The sequence below is a fragment of the Schistocerca cancellata genome, chromosome 9 (assembly GCF_023864275.1).
Source record: "Schistocerca cancellata isolate TAMUIC-IGC-003103 chromosome 9, iqSchCanc2.1, whole genome shotgun sequence".
Lineage (NCBI taxonomy): Eukaryota > Metazoa > Arthropoda > Insecta > Orthoptera > Acrididae > Schistocerca > Schistocerca cancellata.
Window position 1 is genome coordinate 101,887,695 of NC_064634.1, and position 15,786 is coordinate 101,903,480.

A 15,786-nucleotide genomic window follows, 5' to 3' on the forward strand; every position below is an offset into this window, starting at 1 on the left:
CCCTCGCCCGATCCATCGACCACGGAAGACACGACTGAGATGTGTCCGGACATTGACGGCGAAGAGGGCTGGAGCACCGTCATGTAGCAGCCACATAACCCTTCGAATCATCAATGGCACCTCTTCCAGCACGGGAGCCGAAGTCACCCGCAAGAAACATTGATAGTGCCGGCCTGATAGGAGACACTGAAGGAAGACTGGTCTCAAAATACGGTCGCCTATTAACCCAGCCAACACATTCCGGCTGCACCGATGCTGATAATTTGCTGTCACCATACCATGGGGACCCTTCATACTATCACACAGATGACTGTTACAGCACTCCGCGTAGAGGTGGCCTCATCTGTGAATAGGAGGGATGACACAAATCCCTGAATCGTGGTTGCCTGGTGAAAAAAAACCCTGAGAAAACTGTTCCCGATGTGGAAAGTCTCTCGCTAGTAATCTCTGTGCACGCTTTAAGTGATATGGGTAGTAACAGTTGTCATGGAGAATTTTCCACACGGTCGTCTGGCTTATCCTTCACAGTGTTAATCACATTTTCCTCCAAGTCTGACGCCCGAACATTTCGGGTACGTCCTTCATGATTTCCACCTTCCTGAAACGACCCTATCTCAGACAAATGGCGAAACACTATTGCACAAAACTGAATGCTGTGGTTGTTGCCGGAGGGATTAGGGGTCCTGAAACGACCTTGCTGTGGGCCGCCCGATGACTTTTGCCTTTCCGTAAGTAAACACAATGTCGGCGAGCTCTCGATTCGAATGCGTAACCTTTCTGTTCAATGCTGTATCACATCCACTACAAGGTGAGTCATCAAGAGGAGTGAATCGGACCCGTCACCAATTACTGTAGCATGGGAGGGCGCCAGGGCATGACTGATGAGGGACAGTACCACCTTCTAGGAGGAAACCGCGCATAATGTAACTGTGGCTGCATACTGCTGCGCGTATTAGACCGCTGTCTCTGTAACAAAGTACGACTGCATAAATGGTCTCTAGCATGGAAACCATGCATTTCCGGACGTAAGTTCATTAGACCTTTTTTGTTCCGTATCCTCTCATCGATCAATCCCTAGAGTTTGTACACGGTGGAAAAAAATCACCCTGTACATTCTCCAATTGTCAATTTGTCCTCAATGTCCTTAAATTTGTTTTTTTTTTTTTTCATTTTGCTGCTTCCACCGTTATGATAAATGAGCTGCGTGAAACTACCTGCGCAGACACGTGCGTAGCTATTCTGACGTCAAGGCGGACGGACAGCACAACCTGTTGTCAGGCGAAGCAGGCTGAATGGGTCGCGTGAAGCTCGTCACGGTTGCGGAAACTCCAAGTTGGCCTGTTTTAACCACCGTGCTTCAGCGCACGGTAAGTTCTCTTTGTGTCTTCGATGCGGCAGGTTGAACTGCTTTCATGGCCGCGGTGCAGGTAAGGGCAGGATGGCTAGAAGAAGAATTCGTACACCTCTGATATCGCTGAGCTTGGCGCTGTACGAATTTCCGTTCTGCAGCGAGCAGGTCAACTATTCCCCGTGAATTACAAAAAGCGCACGGCAGTAGCGCTGCATTCTAACTAAAAACTTTATTGGAACTTGTCCCGCAGTTCCAAGAGCGACCAAAAACTGAGAGGCAAGTTGGCGGGCATGAAATTTTGACGAGCCGCAGCTGCGTTCCTGTTTAGCCTCGGCGCGCCGGTCGTGACGAGGGTTGGTGGGGGGGGGGGGGGAGGGGGGGTGTATCGGGAGCTCGCGCAGGAAGGCGGTGTTTACCGGCAGGACGCGCGGCTGTTTACCGCCGGGGTCGCGCGCCTAATTAGCTGCTCTTCTGCTCCGGTAAACACACAGTCCCGTAGCACGGGGAACGTCACCCGCTCCGGCTGCTAACTCCTCCGCGTCGACTCCGCATTTAAGGGCGCCGACAGGTCAGTTTTCGGGCATCGACGTTAAAGCGGTCTGCTCCTCTGCCGACACAATATAGGTTTGTCTATATTCTGTCCAGAATTCCTGTAGTAGGGACAGTTAAGCAGGAAGCAGAAAGGTGAGGTTTGGGTAGCCTTCCACCTAATCTTACGAAACCTGTAGCAGCAGCCACCCCCGGTTTCCGAACTTTTACCAGCTCGACTACAGTATTTCCTCCCTGCTCTATAATGCCGCTTCAACCAGATTATTCCCCTGAGGGATCATCCGTTGCAACCTGTCGTTGTGTCTGTTTTCATTTCTTACAGTTGCACGAGTCAGTATGAGAGGCGTTCAATAAGTAATGCAACGAGAAAAATGCGCAATTTGATGTGGGTCATCGTGCAAAATTCCCGCTTCAGTCTCTTTTTAATTTCATGAAATTCCGATACGTGCCGGCGTAATACGCGGCTTTCAAAACGGCAGTTACAGATTGGTTCCAAGCAGAAAGCTGGCAACACGTTTCTTTTGGCGGAGAAACATAGCATCGCAGATATTCATAGGCGCTTGCAGAATGTCTATGGAGACATGGAAGTGAACAAAAGCACGGTGAGTCGTTGGGCGAGGCGTGTGTCATCATCGCAACGAGGTCGCACAAACCCATCCGATCTCCCGCGTGCCGACAGGTCACACGCAGCTGTGACTCCTGCAATGCTGAAACGTGCGGCCACACTCATTCGAGGTGATCGACGGATCTCTATCAAATACCTCGCTGCTCAACTGGACGTCTGTGTTGGTACTGCTGGCACACTACTTCAGATATCGAAGCTGTGGTTTTCTCACCCATCCTGAAGGTCGGACATTGCACCTTTCGACTTCCATATGTTTGGCCCGATGAATCGGTAGGCGAATGATGGGGAGATTATTCATACAGCAAAACGTTGACTCCAAATTCTACCAGTCGAGTGGTACCATGTGGCCATACAGGCCCTCCCAATAGGATGGCGTCGCACAGATTAAGTTCGAAAATAGGGTTTTGTAGCCAAAGGAGTGGGAAATAATACTGTGTATTGCAATCCTGAAGAAGACAACCAGATTTCAGAAAAAATGTTGCACTGCTTTTTGGATGCCCCCTCGTATATTGTTAGTTGTGTAATAGTGAATAATAAGTAGAAGCAAGTTCGTCAAATGTTGGGAGTAGCAAAGATCAGCGTCGTTCTTAGTCAGGGGCCTCCTGTACAATGTAAATGGAGAAAAATGATTTTGCATGTTACTTATATATTTCCACAAAGATAAAAAATGTTAACAGAGATGTGGGAATGTCATTCAATAAAATCATCGACAGCACTGCTGCAACTGTGAATACAAATAAAAATGCTATTATGTACATGAGCAACGAAGTGTTCGAGACAGAAAAGAAAGGTGAAAAATCATCGTAGAACAAAATTCTAAGGAACGACGCTATACGGATAGACGAATTACGAAAATAAATTAATTTGTTGAAGATGCGGCACTTAGATACGTTTATGATTCTGATCTCTTTCAAGGCGGTCGCACATCGTTATTTACTGTTCGGCACAACCTAGGCTAGTGTGGAAGCTGCTGATCTAGACGACAGTATACGTGGTCACGTGACTAGTCATAAAAGTAAAAATAGCTTAATATAAATGACCAGATACAGGAGCATATCCCTAGTTTTAAGCCTCATTTGATGGAATCAACCAGCCACATATCCAGAGACTGTCACATACAGATATACAAAATTAAAATACAATAGAATTTCATGTTCCTTACCTTACTTACCTCACAGACTCTAACATTATAATAATATAACTTGTAACACTGTAATATTGTGCATTTTAATCATGTACTGCGTTTAATATTGCGCATTGCGTGAAATGTAATTTAAAATGTAAAACAACTTCGTTGCATAAGATAAATGAAGAGCGCTCAGATTGGCAGTTTCTCAGCCACTATCAAGACTTCATAAACTTTAGCATTATAACCATATAATCTCTAATACTGCAACACTGTGTATTTTCATCATTTATTGTGCTTAATATTATCCATCGTGTAAAGCGGAATTTCAACGCTAAGCAACAACATTTTGTGAAATTGCATTGCATTTTTAATTATAATTGTTAGATACCTAATAATTAATGTGCCTAGCAGACGCCAATCAGTTATTTCCTGAAGATGGGCCAGTTCAAAAAATGGCTCTGAGCACTATGTGACTTAACAGTCGCCTAGAACTTAGAACTACTTAAACCTAGCTAACCTAAGGACATCACACACATCCATGCCCGAGGCAGGATTCGAACCTGCAACCAGAGCGGCCGCTCGGTTCCAGACTGTAGCGAAGATGGCCCAGTAAGTTCAAAACTAGTTAGAAATAAATAAATACCAATACAACAAAAATAGTGCACTGTTTATTCAACCTTAAATATGGAATTACTATGGCAAGATGTAACAGAAGAGTCCCTAAATAATCTTAATTACGAAGTTAGTGAGCTGTTTCTCATAATGAAGCCCAGTGCGGCGACCACTTACCTCTTGACGTGAGAGCAATCGGAAAACAACGAGTTCCATGTTTGTGTTATGACTTGTTTCCAACTTTGAGCGAATCGAATCAAATGCAAAAGGAACAGCGAAATGAAAACAGGTTACTCGCCACAAGGGGACCGTGGTCTGGCTCCATTCGAAAGTAATCACCAAACGTGTTTAGACATTTAACCCACTGGGAGACGTCACGATCAATTTCTGTTTCGCAGAACGCGGGCGGCCGCTGACGGATCCACGAAATCACCCCCCTCCCTTGGACTTCTTCGTCCGACTGAAATCGACATCCACGCATATCTTTTTTCAGGTCGCCAAAAATGTGTCAGTCACACGGTGAAAGATTCAAATGGCTCTGAGCACTATGGGACTTAACTTCTGAGGTCATCAGTCCCCTAGAACTTAGAACTACTTAAACCTAACTAGCCTAAGGACATCACACACATCCATGCCCTGGCAGAATTCGAACCTGCGACCGTAGCGGTCGCGCGGTTCCAGACTGTAGCGCCTAGAACCGCTCGGCCACACCGGTCGGCCACGGTGAAAGTTCTCGGCTTACAGAGGATGTTGCAGTGTTTCCCAAGCAAACTGCTGAAGCGTAGCTTCCGTCCGATTGGCAATGCTGGGGCGGGCGGGTGTAATAGTCCAACAGGATAATTCTGTCCATTACATTACATTACATTACATTACGAGCTGTGCTTACACGAACAGACACACATGTGAGGACAGCTTTCACTGCACGTAAATAGCTTACTTACTCAGCGTCGCTCATCACAATAAAACTACTGGCATGCGAGCAGAGCCGCGGGTAACAGCTGTTTGTCGTGTGTAAGTGTGTTAAATCAACCTTCAGGAATACGAGGGCCACACCGGGTAGCCGCTCGGTCTCAGGCGCCTGGCCACGGATAGGACGGCTTCTACCGCCGGAGGTTCGAGTCCTCCCTCGGGAATAGGTGTGTGTGTGTGTGTGTGTGTGTGTGTGTGTGTGTGTGTGTGTGTTTGTGTGTGTGTGTTGTCCTTAGCGTAAGTCAGTTAAAGTTAGATTACGTAGTGTGTAAGCCTAGGGACAGATGACCGCAGCAGTTTGGTCCCAAAGGAACTTACCACAAATTTCCATTCCAAATACGAGTATAAACAAAAAATGTAATTCTTACGTATAAGGTCGGAATTCAACTCGGTGACAAGCAAAAAATACAGAAACAAAAATCTTCCAGTTTACATATAACATTGAAGAGAAAATAATTGGGACTTCCATAACGTACAGTACTCCCACCTCCCTACTCACATCTCTCTCTCTCTCTCTCTCTCTCTCTCTCTCTCTGAGACACACACACACACACAATATTAATGTAAGACAGCATTGTGTGCGAGAGCGAAACTCATCATGTAGAGTGTGTATCATATTACGATCCTCCGCCATTCTTTTTCCATTAGCTGATGCAGAGTGTACGTTTCTTGCCATTTCAGCTCATCGCAGGTAGCGTTCGTCGTCACGTACAAGCCTCCTCTACGTAACGTCCTGTCAATACTCAGAAGATTTCCACTTGTTATTATCTCCGTGTGGCAGCATCTCAAGTTAGTACAGAGTAACACGAGAGGTCACGATCTGTATATCGCCAACCATATCGACACTGATCGAGATAACTGTTAAGATTTCCTAAAACCCTATTCGCCGAGATTCCTGCAAGACGTCATACAGCATGCCTCGAGGCCTACGAGAAAGACAGGCCGCGGCGCGTACGTCATGAAGATAGCCTGCGCGCTCGCTCGCTCACTCCTGCAGTTTCTACACCTGTTAACTGGTAACTAATTGTGTACATACAAACTAGAATTGCGTCTTCTACAGGAACCCGCTATCATGGAGTCTCACTCTTATTAGTTCTACAATGATCGGAAGTCCGTAGGCCTACTTATAACACTGTTCGACATGGGTTCTATTTCTGACATTAAAGTATGTGCTTCTAGACCATTTTACCGTGGGAAATTCAAATATGTAAACAAAATATCGTTGTCAGGGATACTTTTTATGTAATATGTATATATATATATATATATATATATATATATGTATATTCACAATTCATGGCAAACAGACAGACGTTATAGAGAAATACGGGTATGTTGCCGCATCCAGTAGTGATAGAACTTGATAATTTCTTGTGCAACAGCAGGTGGGAAGAATCAGACATCATTAGGTTATCCCCCGCCACACCTATGTCATTAAGACCACATGAAACATCTCATTAACTCGAACGGCGACAGCGGGTCGCTGCCTCGGCAGTAAAGCTTCACACCTCCTAGGGGCAGCTGCATCGAGTTTACAACAGTGGTGTTGCCGCAATTTGTGTCAGTCTTAACGAGTGGATGTTTTGGCTGACAAGTAACTGTCTGTCAAATTTCTGAGCATGGTTGAATTTTTTAGTTCCTGTGTGTAAACTGATTGAGCCTGGTGCTGAAGGTAAAACGACTGCTTGTTTTTACACATCAGCGTTCCTCTAGTTCCCTACTATTAATTTAATACAGGTGTATTACCAAAGTGGTATTTTTAAATTTGCAGAAATGCCACGTCGTCGTGGATGTCGATATAAGCCGGACAACTTCTGCTACATCTGTGGGAAGTTCACTTTTGCCAGAAATAGGAAGAAAATTTCTTCAGTCATAAAGAAAGCATACAAACATTACTTTGGAGTAGAGATAGGAGACAAAGATGAAGAATGGGCACCAAATTTCTGTTGTGCTACATGTTACTGCAAACTAATTGAGTGGTGGAAAGGTAAAGAGAATGTGGCGTTGTTTGCTGTTCCCTTGGTGTGGAGGGAGCCTAAGGACCATGTTACTGATTGTTATTTCTGTCTAATAAAAATTCATGGTTTTACAAACAAAAAGTCGAAGAGGCACATTGTTTACCCAGATCTGCCTTCAGCGAGAATTCCAGTGCAGCATTTCGACAACCTCCCAGTACCTTCAAGAGCTCGAGGTCAAATTCCGAGTGACAGTGAAATAAGTAGTACTGAAGAAATCACAGATGATGATTCTTTATATCACTGCACAAGTGAGTCATCGCCATATTTGTTAACACAGGCAGATTTAAATGATTTAGTACGTGATCTAGGACTAAGTAAACAAAAGGCGCAGCTGCTTGGTTCAAGATTACAAGAGTATAATCTACTGCACCAAAGTACTAAAATCAGTGTGTTCAGGCACAGAGAACATGCCTTTATTTCTTATTTTTCAACTGACGAAGCACTGACATTTTGCAATGACGTTGCTGGCCTGATGAAAGTGCTGAACTTCACTTATATTTCACAGGAGTGGAGACTTTTCATAGATGCATCGAAAACAAGTCTGAAAGGTGTTTTGCTCCATAACGGAAATAAAATACCCTTACGCTAGTTTGACAAAAGAGAATTACGAATTCGTACAAAGGATGCTAAATTCATTAAAATACAATGAACACAAATCGAAAACATGTGCAGATTTCAAGGTAATTGCTATGGTACTGGAAATGCAACAAGGCTACACAAAGTATGCCTGTTTTCTTTGCGAGTGGGATAGTCGAGACCGAAATTCTCACTACGTGAAAAAGAAATGGCCTAGGCGAAGATGGAAAGTTGGCGAAAAGAATGTACAACGTGGAAATCTGGTAGCTCCTGAATATATACTACTTCCATCGCTTCACATCAAACTTGGCCTGATGAAACAATTTGTGAAGGCCATGGATCCTACAGGCTGTGGGTTTGCATATCTAGCTACCAAATTCCCCCGTCTTTCAGCTGCAAAAATAAAGGAAGGTGTATTTGTGGGCCCACAAATCAGGGAGCTGCAGAAAGATCCAAATTTTTAAGCATATTTAACTCATAATACAAAAACCGCATGCCACTGTTTCAAGATGGTGTCGGAAAACTTCCTCGGAAGAAGAAGAGCTACTAACTACAAAGCAATGGTGAAGGATATGATCAAAGCATATCAGGATTTAGGGTGCAATATGTCTTTGAAGGTACATATGATGGACTCTCATCTGGACTACTTCACAGAGAGTTGTAGTGAAGTATCGGATGAACATGGGGAAAGATTCCATAAAGACATTTCTACCATAGAAAGGCGCTATGAAGGGAAGTGGGTACCTTCTATGTTAGCAGATTATTGCTGGAATATCATTCGAGAGAAGAAAGATTCACAATACAAGAGAAAAAAGTCATGGGCATTACAAGGCAGTGGCTCTTTGTTTGTCAATTTTCTGTAATTTCTCAAGTCAAATAAATGCTTCAAAGTGTATACACAAAGGTTACTGTGTTATATGTTAGATCCCACCCTCCATTAATGTGATGAACTTATAACATCATAAAGATGTTCATTTGTTTGTCGAATTTCACCTCACGTTTGCTGCACTATATCAGAAACTGAAAAGAGAAATAAAATTGTTATTACTCATAAACTATCCCTGACAGAAGAAAATCAAAAACAGTTTTCAATTCAGCACTCAAAATACAATTAGGATCACAATATTTTTTTATCAGAAATAGAAAAAAAAATTTTTTTGTAGAACAGTGTAATTTGTTACGGCTGAACTGGGGTACAATAAAATTAAAATCGTGCCAAAATGATTATCAGTTGTATAAGGCACCACTTCTTGTATGAAATGAGGACTGTTAAGTAGAAGAGAGTGAATGCTGTAAAAAAGCCGCTTCAGTTCGGAACCGCGCGACTGCTACGGTCGCAGGTTCGAATCTTGCCTCTGGCATGGATGTGGATGATGTCCTTAGATTAGTTAGGTTTAAGTAGTTCTAAGTTCTCGGGGACTGATGACCTCAGATGTTAAGTCCCATAGTGCTCAGAGCCATGTTTTCTTAAATTAAATTTTGATTTAGTTCTTTAAACGCGAACATTTTTAGGTTAGGCTTTACCGTGACTGTTACTGACACAAATGTATATCTGCATATTTTATAGCATTAACCAATGTATTACCCCAACCTTTAGGCAGCTAATATATGCAACAGTAATCTTAAGACTCCTTGTCATGCAAATGTTTGCTCTCATATAATCATTCTTTCCTCCCTCTCTCTCTCTCTCTCTCTCTCTCTCTCTCTCTCTCCCCAACTCTTCAAAGAGTGTCATCTATGTATGATTTTACTGCTGTAGCCAATATGATCATTGTAATTCAAGTATGTAACATTTCACCTAATTGTTATTAACAAGTATGAAGTTTAAGCCATTTTAACATTTCACCTGACTGTATAAAGGAGTACGAATGTTTAGCTGTTTTAACTTGTCAAAATTGGATTTATATACCACCTGAAGTACACACACACATATATTCGACACCCCAAAACAAACACCTCCAAATGCTTTAAACAATTATTCTGTAATAATGTTGTTACGATGTATATTCTTTGCACTTTGCGATTATGTCTTCTCTTCTGCTATACGAACCTTGCACCCAGCTGATTCCAGACGCCGTATCTGTTTACAAATGTGGCAGTATACATCTGATGTGTTACGACAGCAAAAGGAACCTGTGACCACTGGAGGTACTCTAGTTTACTTATTTAAGGTTTACCATTAGATATCAGTTTAATTTTTTGTCAAAAGTAATCCTAAACCATATTCTGAAATAGTGTCTTGTTTCTCCACTAGGCAGTGCCACAAGTTCCTCCAAAAATAGTAACACAACACAACACACACACACACACACACACACACACACACACACACACACAAATGCAATACTAACTAATGTAAATCCACGCGACGATGGAGGTTTAAACCTTCGAAACGCGTCGTGGAAATAAATAAAACGGTGACTGGTAACAGTAAACTTGTTGTTTCATTTAATTATTTAGTTCTGTTTATCAGTAAGACTTCAGAGCAGCAGATTACAGGAGGAGATGTAATTCTCGTTAGTACGTACATGCCCGGCTGCGAGTTAACAGGTCTAGAAACGCATTTCGTCTGCTGATCTGCGCAAGCGAGCGAGTTCAGGCCTGTCTTCGTGACGTACGCGCCGCGGCCTGTCTTTCTCGTGGACCTCGCCATGCCTCGACACACGATCGGGCAACACACGCACGCTCCTTTTATCACAAAGCTCAATGAAGTGACACATAGTCGCACGAAATGCGCTATACGCATTCCGTACCGCAATGCCGTCTACGCTCGCTAGCAATATTCCGTTGTCCCTTACTTCTCCGTCGGTAAGACAGCTTCTCGGCAGACGTGACGTTACTGGTAATATCTCCACACCTACAACCTGCTCGCTCTACTCTGAAGTTGCCGGCACTGAGCACGACGGCGTCCTAACACTGGCTCGGCAGCCAGCGTCCGCTGCCTGCATGTATCTATCGTCCCCGTCGGTGCCTCTGAACGTGTGTGCGCTCGCTTTCGTAGCTACAACGGATGATTAACACGGCTGCACGCGCTCGAAACTTTTACTGTTGTCTTGCATGTCGGGAAGTGCCAGAAGGTGTCCTGAAGAACAATAACTTAAAGTCACAGCTTCGCACAGGCAGTTATGTCTGAAACGTGCGGTGCATAAAGCCACTGCCTGTTACGTCACGTAGTCACGATCTATTCCATTAACGGCAGGTCACACGTGTTTCGTCGAGCACCGCGTCATGAAAATTATGATCGACAGCTTCCGTGTATTGTTTCGGATGCAAAGCGAAAGACATTGTGATTAAAACAATTAGTCGCGTCGCACTGAAATCTACTCATCCGTTCTGCAAATAAATTTTTTCGCTCGTGCATAATTGACAAAATCAGTTTTTCGTTTCTAATAACGCAAGAACTTTGAGGGTTTCACTATTGCAGTCTCTTCTTTCCTGTATTAGTTGTTTTATAATGGACACCTTGTTCATGCAACATTTGTCCTTTCTAAAACCATTCTGTTCATATGAAAGAGTGTACTAACAAAAACCGACATAGCTCCTATAGACTATGTGAAGCCGTTTGGCAGAATGGATGAAACACTTCGCTTGAACATGATGGAAGAAAGAGGTTACGTGAGGAACAGCATACTTCTATTGAAAGATACAAATAAAATAAAAATACACAGACCAAAACGATCTCTTCAGAACATTTTTAGTTCACACTGGTTTGAAAACACCATAACACACACACACACACACACACACACACACACACACACACACACACACTTGTTTATTCACCGATGACAAGTTACTCACAGATGAAAATATGTGGTCGTGTTGAAAAGCAGTGCCTCAGAATTTTCTATGTGAACACTCTTCAAGCTTTATTGATATTAACATTCTACAGCTTCATTCTTCATGTCTACGTATTCATTTCTCAACGTAGGGGCCTAGTCACCCTGGTGAGAAACATATTTCTCCCAACGGCAGACCACTTCGTTGATACTGTCGACCACTGTTCATTCACGACTTGAATGAACTGTGACAGGAGCCCGAATAACAGGTGTAGGTGTACTAGGGCAGTTATAGAAACATTGAAATACCGCACTGATGATGGCTCCTTACTAGCCGAAATGTGGATCTGCTTTAATAAAGCTAGAAAAGAAACGACGACTGACTCATGCTCTCTATCATTTCGAAATACAGTCTACTAATTCTCGCAGAACACCAGCAACATAAATAAATTTCAAATGTAATGAAACAAGTAAAACGAGTTATCTTCTTTTGTCTTAAATTTTCTGAGCTATTATGACACCACGGCCTTAGTCGTTCACTTAAAAAATGTAAAATTGACGTTCGTGTAAATTTTACCTCACTATTTTGTGAATTTTAACTACATAAAATTAACAGGAAAATCTGTTTCTCCGGCCTTCTTACTAAGAAATTGCTGTGCTGGTGAGGCTTAAAATGAGATAGAATTGTAAAGGCAGTTTATTTATGCATAACGCTTAAAAAGGTCTTTTCTCTCAATACCCCCAAAGGAAAATTTAAATTAATAGTGATAATTAAACAAACGACTAAGATGGTGGTGTAATAGCCCAGTGAACGGAGATCAAAATGTCTAATATCGCAAATAATACGTGCAGTCGCAAATTTTTGTACAGTGTAGGTAAGTGTCATGGTGGGGTTACGTTTGCAGGCCACTTCCGTGCATTTTTCTTAAATTTGTGTCTGCATCTAAATGTACATCTACACGCAATCGCAAGCCAGGGAGGGGTACCCCGCCTCACTGCTAGTCATTTCCTTTCTTGTTCCATATGCAAGTAGAACAAGTCTATACGCCTCCGTATGGGTACTAATTACTCGCTCCTCATCTTCGTGGTCCTTACGCGATATGTACGTTGGCGGCAGCAGAATCGTTCTGCAGTCATCCTCAAATGCCGGTTCTCTAAACGTTCTCAACACTGTTCCTCGAAAAGAACGTCGCCTTCCCTCCAATGATTTTCATTTGTGTTTCCGAACCATCTCCGTAATACTTGCGTGTTGTTCGAACCTACTGGTAACAAACCTAGCAGCTCACCTCTGAATTCCTTCGATGTCTTCTTTTAATCCTAACTGGTACAGATACCAAACACTGGAACAGGACTCAAGAATAGGTCGCACCAGCATCCTATATGCGGTCTCTTTTACAGATGAGCCACACTTCCCTATAATTCTCGCAATAAACCGAAGTCGACCATTCGCCTTTCCTACCACAATCCTCACGCGCTCGTTGCACTTCATATCGTTTAGTAACGTTACGGCCAGATACTTAAACGACGTGACTTCGTCAAGCAGGACACAACTAATGCTGTAACGGAACATTAGGGGTTTCTTTTTCACATTCATTCACATCAACTTACATTTTTCTACATTTAGAGCTAGCTACCATTCATCACAACAACTAGAGATTTAGTCGAAATCGTCTGGTAAATAATAACTCGAAAGCTGCGGGCTCATGCGGAAACGTATCCCAGTACAGAATGAAACTATATTAATTTCCTACGAAAGAGATCATATTCAGTTTTTCTCTAGGACCAACAGTTTGCGCACACAGAGCGGGAGAACTGAAAAACCCAAGGACCGCGCATGTGCTGCAGCTTATATGTCTTTTGTAGATCAATGTGTGATAGTTTCGCCGACTTGATGGACTGCAAGTGTACTATATTAAGTTGTACGACTCGACATCCTCTACAACGCAGTGTTACGTTGTAAGCCACGAGTCTCCAACTAGGACTGTTGATATAATATCGAGACTTTTCCAGAAATATCAATATAGATCGACGATATTTTCTCTCTCCCCCCCCCCCCCCCCATATATCGATATCAAAATGGCAAACTCGCGTGCCGATACTTTTATTTTATATTATATTATATTTTTTCACAATTTTTGGTAGATATTTGAAGCTGTTCTTTTGAAATTGTAGTAGAACATAATTTTACTTTCACTGTGTGTAGGAGTCTTACTACTTTCTGAGCTTTCAACACGTCTATATTTTCCCTCTGACTGTGTGAAGCTCGTACACGTGGCGCAAAAGAAGAAGTCCGATTGCGCTGGGAGGTGACGGTGTGAATGAAATAAGATTTCCGATGTGAAGAAATAACACACCAGTCACATTAAAAAACAATTTTTAACGCAAGTAGTGTCCTATTTCTTCACATCGACATTCTTTGAAAACAGTTGCTGAAAATGATGAACAAAATCTGAATGACGAAAATGGTCTTTGCGTTGTGGGGAGGGGGGGGGGGGGGGGAAGACGTGTGAGGGAAACGCTGACGTAATCGGCGTTTGGCGCTACGAACAGAAATTGCAGCCTTTAACTTCACCACGCAATACTGGCACTACAACTTTTAGGCAGCTGGCGTCGGCAGAAATGAAAAATTAAAAAAAAAACAGGGAAGTCTACATGAAGTCTTCCGGACGAAACCGAACGATGGACCCATTGGACACGTCTTATTGTGCCACTCACACACTGTTACCTTTGGCAACAAAATGGTTATCGCCAAGCGCGAACGTGCATCGTTTTCGTTTAAGTTCTTGCTGTAAGGAGGATAGGCAGGCTGCTAGCTTGCTGATGTGCAGAATGTCTAATAATAAATCAGTACTTAAATATACAGCTATGTATTTACGATTTGCAGCCGATATTGTTACAAGCAGCAACGTCGATATCGTCCGCCGCTCGTGGTCTTGCGGTAGCGTTCTCGCTTCCCGAGCACGGGGTCCCGGGTTCGATTCCCGGCGGGGTCAGGGATTTTCACCTGCCTCGAGATGACTGGGTGTTTGTGTTGTCCTCATCATTTCATCATCATCCAGGAAAGTGGCGAAATTGGACTGAGCAAAGATTGGAAAATTGTACGGGCGCTGATAACCACGCAGTTGAGCGCCCCGCAAACCAAACATCATCATCATCAACGTCGATATCTTTTTCCACCGATATATCGACGCTTTTTAGGTATATCGAGGGCCTGTAACGACATCATTTTTAAATATCGATATATCGAATTTACGATATTTTTAAAAATATCGATGCTTCTATCTCGAACCCACCGCCCACCAGTCGCATATCGCCAAAAGCAAGAATCAAAGTGGCCCAACAAATATTTCATTTATGTAAAGTTATGATAAATTGAATGTTTTCAATTTGAAACTCGTGCCACATGATGCTAATGTCTCATTGGTCCAGTCCATTCTCAACACTGCTGGCCGTGCTCTACTTCAATCATAGAGAGTCACATTCTTATAACTGGTCAATCTGTCACAAGCACTGGTCTGTTATCTTACAGCTACTTCAGTTGCATCTACGAAACTAGAGACTTGGCGATGTGCAAAGATATTAATTTGTGGAAATACAAGGAAATTCTGTGTTATTTCTCTGCAGTTGTGATGATGAATATTTTTCACCACTGTGCTGGCGTAAGCTGTCGCCAGCACACGAGTCGGCAAAGATGTAGCATGAAGATCGATAGTAGGCGCTGGATCGAGAGCGCCTACCACGAGAGGGGCCAGAGAGACACTGACAAGCAACACGCCGCCAACGCCATCTCGACAGCAAGTATTGAGGCCGCCGCCGCCACCCACTAATTCACTCTCACTCCACTGACTCACACTCCAGTTTGGCTTTTGTCAGTTTGATCGCAGAGCGGGCGCAATTGTCTCGGGCTACAACAGTGCACAGAGACTAGAGCACTGAGACTGAAGTTTTGTAAAAGCGAGATTACCGATCTTGTCTGCAAGAGGACTATTGATGATGAGCTTATATCACAACACATAGGCTCAATTCATGACAGGTAGCTTCCTGTTCATGTAAATAAAGAACCGTGTTAATTCACGTCTGCATTTGTGTTGTAGAAAGGGGATACTGGCCACCCATAACATCATCTTCTCCCTTGCTTCCTTATGGTACAAGACACTACGCTGGCGACGGTGATAATA

At 43.2% G+C, this 15,786-nt stretch overlaps 1 protein-coding gene across 3 annotated transcripts in view; it reads right to left on the bottom strand.

The window, feature by feature from the left end:
• LOC126100174 (TBC1 domain family member 4) overlaps nt 1–15,786 on the bottom strand; it is an 874,659-nt gene that overhangs the window by 350,797 nt on the left and 508,076 nt on the right. The gene's annotated exons all lie outside the window — the stretch shown is intronic.